The sequence below is a fragment of the Apium graveolens genome, chromosome 3 (assembly GCF_009905375.1).
Source record: "Apium graveolens cultivar Ventura chromosome 3, ASM990537v1, whole genome shotgun sequence".
NCBI classification, from domain to species: Eukaryota; Viridiplantae; Streptophyta; class Magnoliopsida; order Apiales; family Apiaceae; genus Apium; species Apium graveolens.
The window spans coordinates 211,123,984-211,134,366 of NC_133649.1; positions in this window are offsets into that span (position 1 = coordinate 211,123,984).

The window sequence follows — 10,383 nt, forward strand, 5'->3', positions numbered from 1 at the left end:
TAACTACTCTCCTTCGATTATACGGACATCTTAGACATATATTTTAGACTTATTTTTTTTAATTATCCGAAATTCAAACCGCTTCACAATTTCATCGAAGCTATACCTAGTCATAAAAAAACTTTTTTATTAACAACTATATATTAATAAGTTCAAGTATATAACCCGTGCGATGCATGATTATTTTTATCATTGTATATCGTATATATAATTTTAATATATTATTGTTGGGATTGTATAATAATTTTACAATGCACCGCGGTTATTTTTATCATTACATATTATAAATTATAATTTTAATATATTGCTGTTAGGATTCGAACCTTATATTTCTTACATAATATTTTCTATGATTGTATCTAGTGGTTCTCATCAGTTTGATCTGACGACTCTGAATTGAGTAATTAAGTACCAAAAATCAAATAATTAATATTTCGTCTTTAATATAATGGTATAGATGTGTGCATGTTATTTTTTTTTTAAAATTCAATAAACTACAGTCATATTGATAAGTTTGAATAATATGTTGGATTATTTTTTGGTTTGGTTTAAATACAATAATAAATGTATATCTATCTACTCAGAATTGCATAATTTTCTTAATTTGGAGGGCACAAAATTTAAACTAGCCCTATAACCCTGCAAGGCACGAGCATGATCTAATATCAAATAGTCGAATTTATAAACATACTTGAGAAATGAAATACACTTTTGTTCCGAGAAAAATTGGATATTGTTAAATTAACATTATTGTGAAATAGAACATATTTCTTCTTTTGAGGAGTTATATAAGTCTGTGTATGTTTGTTGTAAGTATGACTTTATTCGACATGTGTATTTTAGAACATGTGCTAGTCACGGAAATTCTCTAAATTTACATGTTAATGAATTATGTACATGTTATATAGTTGAAAAATATTTTATGACGATGCACTTTCTTCTAGCCGTTGTTGAGATTGCGAATCTGTATAAACAGTAGACGTGATAACTCAACGCTAGAACATGACATGTAAATAATACTACGTCTACATAAGAAATCAGGAAAAAATGAAGATAAGGCAAATATAAAGAACCAAAAGATTAAAAAAGGCTTGAAGTCTATTTACAGGTCACTGAAAGAAGTTCATTAATATGTTCATGCCTCAGTGAAGAATAAAGATTAAAGGCTTTCGGGGTTTCATAAATGTTGAAGATTCAGTGTCAAAGTGCCACCAGAAGATCATAGTGTAAAATCATTGATTGAAGATAGATAGTCTTTGAAGTATAGGAATTTGAAGAATTGAAAACATGGTAAAGACAGAGGTCAAAGAAGATAACTGCAGTCTTGAAGTTATACTCACTAAAAGGAGTTCATTTATATGTTCAAGCGTCAGTGAAGAACAGTTAATGAAGAATTCAATATTTTAGTAGCAATGAAGACGTTGTCTGAGTACCTGAAAAGATTCAAATGAAAGTACAATTTTTTATTGACAGTCAGTGTTCGAAGCCATAAATTTGTTGCAAGCTTAACAATGTAATTAATAATACAATATGAAGACCTGCATCGAAGTTAGTCGTCCGTGAACCAGACCAGTTGCACTAGGCGTCAGCGGTTCCTGAAAGGAATCTGAGTATTATCATTAGAAGAATTGTTCAGTGAGAATTCATATCAGAATATGAAGGTTATATGGCTTATACAAAGACTCGGAGAGAAGACTTGAAGACCAGACAGTTTAAGGGTTAAATCGTTCTATAAAAACTAAGTCAAAGTGATCCCTACCTTGTAATATGAGTCACTGAGACCATTCGGATAGTTTAAGGGTTAAACTGTGTTAGATATATTTGTGATGTCATGTGTAATATGATTTGTGTTTATTTTTCAGATCTTACTTAACAGGACAAATCAGTACTTAACTGGAAATCAGTACTTATACTGAAGTCAGTACTTAAGATATCAGAACTTAAGTTATCAGAAGATATTTATCAGGAGATAATATCAGGACTTAAGGTGACTTTCAGATAAGGCAGGCGGCTGATTGAAAGGAAAGAAGATCGAGGCTAAGACAAGAAGAAATATGCATGAAAAAAGAATTCTATGAAGAATAGAATACTTGGAAGAAAAGATAACTAGTTGATATATTGTAGGAAGCATAATTATATTCCATATCAATTAGAACATTATCTTGTAACTGTGTAGTATATAAATACAGGCATAGGGTTTACACTATAAGTGTTATCTTAATCGAAGTTATTATTCTTTGTAACCCTAGCAGCTCTCGTGATAATTTGTTCATCACTGAGAGAGGACAGTTCCATATTGTAACAGAGTTTATTGTGTTGAATAAAATCTGTTTTCTGTTACTTGAGTTCTTATATTCGATTTGATTGTAGTAAATACTGTATTCAACCCCCTTCTACAGTGTGTGTGACCTAACAAGTGGTATCAGAGCTGATCTGTTAACACACATACAGTTTAAGATCCAAAAACAATCATGTCTGAAGAAGAAACTCCAACCAAGCCCACCAAAACTGAAGTAACTCAAAAAACCATAACCCATAGTCGATATGAGACTATAAGAGTTTCCATGTTGAAACCTTCTGAGTATTCCATATGGAAAGTAAAGATGGCTGTGTTTCTGGAAGCTACAGATCCAGAATATCTCGACAAGATTAATGAAGGACCAAATATGCCAACCAAACTCTCTGTGGAAGTTGTAGGTCAGCCAACAAAGTCTGTACCAAAGGAGAAAAGTGATTACACTGCTGAAGATATCTCATCGATTGCGAAGGATGCAAAGGTAAGATAATGTCATGTCAAACAGGGTAATTCAATGCAAGACCGCAAAAGAGATATGTGATGCTTTGGAAACAAGGTGTCAGGGAACTGATTCAATCAAGAAGAACATGAAGACAATACTTACTCAAGAGTATGAGCACTTTGACTCAAAGCCTGATGAGTCATTAACTGATTTATATGACAGATTTGTCAAACTCTTGAATGATTTGTCACTAGTTGACAAAGAGTATGATATTGAAGATTCAAATCTTAAATTCCTGTTAGCTCTTCCTGAAAGATGGGATTTGAAAGCCACAATAATAAGAGACAACTATAATCTTGATGAAACAGCTCTTGATGAAATTTATGGGATGCTCAAGACTCATGAACTTGAGATGGAACAAAGAAGCAAGAGGAATGGAAGAAAGTCAAGGACAGTTGCCTTTGTGGCTGAGGAGGAAAGTCCCAAAGTTGCTGCCTCGAAGAAAGGAAAGGGAAAAGCTCTCATCACAAAGTCTGAAACTGAGTCATGAAGTTCAGATACTCATGATGACTCAGAAACTGAGAGTATACCTGAGATGGACCCTGATGAAGAGATGATGAAGCTGTGTGCTCTTATGGTGAAAGGAATCACAAAGATTGCATACAGGAAATTCAGGAGAGGAAAGAAGTTTTCCAGGAAAGGTGCAAGTTCTGATAAGAAAGGTTTCAGAAAATCAGAAGGCAAAGGAGGAAAGTCTGACAGAGGAGATTACTCAAATGTTAAATGCTACAACTGTGGCGAGAAAGGCCACATATCTCCTGATTGTAGAAAAGGAAAGAGTGACAAAGGAAGGGCTCTTGTCACAAAGAAGAAAAGCTGGTCAGATGCTTCAGATTCTGAGGATGAGGAAAACTATGCCTTGATGGCAAATGCTGATAGCAGTTCTGATACTGCTGACTTAAAGGTACCTCAAACTACTTATGCCTTTCATACTGATGATATTACTGAGTTGAGAAGATATCTTAAAACTGTGACGGCCTCAACCCCGGGGTCAGGAGTTGACGTCACTAAACACAATTACCAAAAATATAAACAACAGAATTATTATTAAAATATACTAACTTGACCCCGAACCAAGATCCGATCCAGGTTCAAGAATAATTCAGGTTCTCATTATTACAACTCTTTATTCAATATCTAAGACACACTAACTTTATTCAGCAACTCCTCAGACCTCATGCTCTGATACAAACTACCTCAGAGGAGCCAGGTCCAGTAGGGGCGGGAACATGGGTCGGTCTGACTGATATTTTAGGCATCTGCGAAATATACATAACAGTTTGCAAGGGTGAGCATAATCGCTCAGCAGTACCAAATATGAATAACAGATTAAAACAATAATGTAACAATAATGGGAACAGAGCTGTAATCATAATATCAACATTTCATAATGATAATCAAAGTAACTGGATATCAATAATTAGCATGCTTTGTGAAAATAACATAGTAGTGTGCTGTGTAATACTAGAGTCCAATTTTAGCATGCTAATCATTTTATAAAACCGCTGTATCAATCAATCATGCTTTTATATAATTCACAAATCCCAATCAGATACATAGCGGATATGTGAAGACAGCTGATCAGGCTATCAACACCAGACGGCTCTAACTGCCATCCCATTTACCTATTCCGGAACTCAGAGACTAGCTAGGTCTCTGACCTGCTGGACTAATCGGTTTTATAGTGCGCGCAACCGAATTAGCCTCTTACGCCACCTCAATAGGCCTACTCTGGCCCAAATATATCCATATCTGACCGTTTTATCCAGTTTTCAAAACACTTGTACCTATCTCATTTTCAAAATCATTTATCTTACCAGCACACATATAAAATCCGTTTCGCAAATCATTCCATTTGAGATAGGTACCTTTCGAAGTTACTTTTCCCCAAAACAATTTGAAAACAGTAATTTTATAACTACAGGGGATACGTAACTTAAAACGTTTCTGTTCCATTACGAGAATAAACATTTAGCTATTCATATGCACTGAACCATAAAAGAATGGTCAGGGGTACTTGCCTTGCAACGCTTTACAAACCCTAAATAGCTTTCACGCTGACTTTGATCCTGGAACAACTCGACTGGGATCTACAATTACAGAATACCCTAATTAGTTATACCGACATGCTTGATATCCTCAAATCCTAATAACCCCAAATCCGACAACCCGACTCGTATTATTATTATAAAAATAATCATGTAATCACATCTCTCGAACATAAATAGGGGTAACATATAACACATAATTATGTACGATTACAAATATATTTTAGAAAATTTTGGTAGCAACTTCTTTATTTATAAGACTACCCGTCGATTATAATCGACGTCAACAATTCTCAACAATCCACAACATTATTCCATACAACCCCACACCAATCAAAATTAGTTATTTAAATCCAAACATATTTTACATAATTATTTTATTTTATTTATTTATAAAATTTAGGACTCAGAACATCGTCATCACCGTCCACCGTTGACTCACCGAAGTTCATCGTCAACGGCGACACAATTTATTGGCGCCCGATATAATACGAGTTCCCAAATAAATCATACCGATTAATATTATTTTCTCGCCACAAAATTCTTTTATTTCACAAATGATATTCATTTATTTCCCTGCAGAAAATTAAGTAAATAAAAAAAATCAAAATCAATTTACAATAACCAATCTGCTGCACGAACAGGCCCAACAAAAGGCCCAAACAAAACAATCCAACTACACACCACTAACCTCACTGCTAGAGGCCCAACAACAACAGCCAGGCCCAACTGCAACAGGCCCAACTGCAACAGGTCAAGCCCAGCAAGGAGCCAGCCCACAGACACACACAACATCGCACACACGCGGCCACGCGCCGCCACAACCCACACACACAAACACTGGCACACACACACACAACACTGACACACACACACAAATTACACACACATATATATGTATACACATATGCAATTACAGAAGCAACAATCAAGGAACCAGAGAACTGATCAACACCAGCCGGCCGGAAACTCACCGGAGACAACACGGCGGCGACGACAACAGGAACGGAGAAACATGGGAGAGAAATAATCAGGAGAAGGAGAGAAGAGAAGAGGGAGAACGAGAGAGAGATGGAGTGCGAGAGAAACAGAGATGAGAGAGAGCGAGAGATTGAGACCGAGAGAGAGAGACTGAAATGGCACAAAAGAAAAACAATTGCAGCCAACACGTGTCCTGTGAAAATGGGATACGTGTTAACTTCTTATTATAAGTTGTTAACACGTGTCCCGAAATACCCGGGGACCCGAATTTTTATCCCGAATTTGAAATTAGCGAACCGAGGCATCCTTAAAATAATTTCGAAAAATAACGATAATGGTCTAAAAATATTTTAGATATCCTGAAGTTAATAAAATATAAGCTTCAAAATTTTTAAAAACACTTTTGAGGCGCGCTTTATACACGCTTTTTAATAAATAACGAGACGACACGCGGTTGAAACGATTCCCGTAAATTCCCGAAATAATTTTAAAATTCTCCGAATAATACGAACTTAATAAAATATAAATTTCATAATTTTTAAAGATTCCCATAATTAAATATGGATTTTAGCATTTAACACACTCAGAAAATCATTTAAAAATGAATAATTAACGAAATATTGATTTCTCAATTTTATAAAATCCTAAAAATAATTATCGAAATTATAAAATTAGAAAACCAATTTTAAAGACAACCCAAATATTTATGGAATTAAAATTATAATAAAATCACTTTTACAAGCGAAATAAAATCATATAACTCACCAATAAATCACATAATTCAAATCCCACATATCAAAAAATCATAAATAATTAGATAACAATCAATAACCGCTGCCAAAATCAATACACACCTTTTATTTATTTACTTAAACTTTTATTACACTTCCAAGTATTAGAAATAAAATAAAAATACATGAGTCGTTATATCCTTTCCCCCTTAAAAAGATTCTGTCCCCAGAATCTAGCTCAACTAAACAAATGAGGATATTTATCAAGCATGTCTGACTCTAATTTCCAAGTAGACTCTTCTACTCAAGGATTTCTCCACAAAACTTTTACTATAAGAATTGACTTATTCCTAAGGACTCGTTCTTTACGGTCTAGGATTTGAACCGGTTGTTCTACATAGGACAAATCTGGTTGAAGCTCAATCAATTCATATTCTATAACTTGATTCGAATTAGGGACATAGGGCTTCAACATAGACACGTGGAACACATTATGAATGTGCTGCCACTGTGGTGGTAACGCCATCTCATAAGCGACCTTTCCCACTTTCTTCAAAACCTCAAAGGGTCCTATGAATCTAGGGCTAAGTTTACCCTTCTGATCAAATTGTACTAATCCTTTCCAAGGTGATACCTTTAGTAACACCAGAGCTCCTATCTCAAAGTCCATGTCTTTCCTATGTAAATCTGCATATTTTCTTTGTCTATCTTGAGCTGCTTCCAACCTTTTCCGAATCAACACTATGGCATCCTTAGTCTGCTGAACCAATTCAGGGCCTAGCACTTTCTTTTCTCCTACCTCATCCCAATACAACGGTGATCTACACTTTCGTCCATACAGAGCTTCGTAAGGTGGCATCCCTATACTGGCATGGTAGCTGTTATTGTACGAAAACTCAATCAAGGGTAGGTGCTCTTCCCAATTACCCTTAAAATCTAAAACACAGACTCTCAACATATCTTCTATGGTCTGAATCGTCCTCTCACTTTGGCCATCCGTCTGAGGATGATAAGCGGTGCTCATATTCAATTTCATTCCTAGGCACTCTTGGAATTTAGTCCAGAACCTGGAATTAAATCTAGGGTCTCGATCCGACACTATAGAAACGGGAACTCCATGTTTGGTAACGATCTCATCCAAATATAACTTCACTAGCCTTTCCAACGAATACTTCTCATTAATCGGAAGGAAATGCGCCGAATTAGTCAATCTATCAATGATTACCCAAATAGCATCATGATTCACTCTCGTCTTTGGCAATCCCACTACAAAATCCATAGCAATGTCTTCCCATTTCCATTGGGGAATCTCCAAAGGTTGTAACAATCCACTCGGTCGTTGATGCTCTGCTTTCACCGTCTGACACACGTGACATTTACTTACCCAATTGGCAATATCCTTCTTCATTCCTGGCCACCAAAAATTTCTCTTTAAATCCTGGTACATCTTGGTACTACCAGGGTGGATAGAAAACCTAGAGTTATGTGCTTCCTGCAATACTTCGTTCTTCAACTCTGTTATATCAGGAATCCAAACTTTGGACGAAAACCTATATAAACCTTGACTATCTTTTTGAGTACACAACTGTTCTCCTGTCAAAGTATCCAACTCTTGTTCCATAACTCCTTCTTGACATCTTCTAATCTTTTCCATCAAGGCCGGCTGGAAAGTAATTTCATATAGTTGCTCTTGACTTCCGTTAGATCCTCGAACTTCAATTTCCATTCTTTCTAAGTCTCGTGCAAATTCATCCGCAATCTTAACCATATTCAGCCTTTCCTTCCTACTTAAGGCATCAACCACTACATTGGCTTTACTTGGGTGATAATTAATCGAATAATCATAGTCTTTAATCAACTCCAACCACCTTCCCTGCCTCATGTTCAAATCTTTCTGCGTGAATATGTACTTCAGGCTCTTATGGTCTGTATAAATGTCGCATTTCTCGCCATATAAGTAGTGACGCCATAACTTTAAAGCAAATACTATAGCCGCCAATTCAAGGTCATGAACCGGATATTTCTGCTCATGAGGCTTTAGTTGTCTGGAGGCATACACAATCACTTTGTCATGCTGCATTAACACACATCCCAATCCTTTTAAAGAAGCATCACTATAAATTATAAAGTTTCCCGTCTCATCTGGCAATGCTAACACTGGAGCCGTCACTAGTCTTCGTTTTAACTCCTGGAAACTCTCTTCACACTTTTCCGTCCAAACGAACTTCTCATTCTTCCTGGTCAACTTAGTTAATGGGGATGCAATCTTCGAGAAATCTTTCACTAATCTTCGATAATATCCTGCTAACCCAAGAAAACTCCTGATTTCTGTTGGTGTCTTCGGTTGCTCCCATTTTGATACGGCTTCAATCTTTACCGGGTCTACTTTGATACCTTCTTTACTTATTACATGACCAAGGAACTGTACTCCCGTCTGCCAAAACTCACACTTAGAAAACTTAGCATACAATTGCTTTTCTCTTAACTTTTGAAGGGCAATCTGCAGATGTACTGCTTGATCTTCTGGATTCTTCGAATATATGAGGATGTCATCAATAAATACAATAACAAATTTATCCAAATACTCCTTATATACCCTATTCATCAAATTCATGAAAGCTGCTGGCGCATTCGTCAATCCAAATGACATCACTAGAAACTCATAATGGCCATACCTTGTTCGAAATGCGGTTTTTGGGGTATCTTCCGGCTTTATCTTCAGTTGGTGGTAGCCAGATCTTAAATCAATCTTTGAGAAGTAACATGCGCCCTTAAGCTGATCAAACAAATCATCGATTCGTGGCAATGGATACTTATTCTTTATTGTCAACTTGTTTAACTCTCTATAATCAATGCACAATCTTATGCTTCCATCCTTTTTCTTCACAAATAACACTAGAGCACCCCACGGGGAAACACTGGGTCGAATAACTCCTTTATCCAATAATTCTTGAAGTTGCTTAGCCAATTCTTTCATTTCCATCGGGGCCATTCTGTATGGAGCCTTAGAAACTGGTTCAGCTCCAGTTATCAAATCAATGGAAAACTCTATCTCACGATCAGGTGGTAATCCTGGTAATTCTTCTGGAAAAATGTCAAAGGAATTCTCTTACTATAGGGATTTCATCCAAAATAGGGGTCTCTTTCTTCGTATCCACTACATGAGCCAAGTACGCTTCACATCCTTGTCTCAACAATCTTCTTGCTTGCATCACTGAGAGAAACTTCCTATCTTGCCTCTGCCTTTGGTAACTGATCCTTCTATTATCTGAGGTGTACATAACAAATCTCTTTTTCTTACAATCAATATTTGCCCTATATCGAGACAACCAATCCATACCTAAAATAACATCAAAGTCTCCCAACTCGAAGGGTATTAAGTCAACAGGGAACATATACCCCGAAATATCTAGGAAACAACTAGGATAAAACTATTTTACAGGTACCTTATCTTTATTAGCCACTTCTATAGTTAGAGGTTCGTCTAAGTCTTCTAACATCAAGTGCATTTTATTTACACAATTTACAGATATAAAAGATTTGGACGCTCCCGAATCAAATAAAACGTTAACAGGTACGGAATTGAGAGTAAGCGTACCTTCCACCACATCAGAATCATGAACTGGAGACTTATGGGTCATCTTAAAAGTCCTAGCTCTCGCAGTACTGGTTGTTGGTCCTTGGGACACACTCTTTCCAATATTACCTTGAGTCACTGACTTGCAATTCCTAGCTATGTGTCCCACTTTTCCGTAACTAAAATAGGTAACTCCTTGAATCTCAGACTTACACTCCGTGGAATAGTGACCTTTCTGTCCACACTTA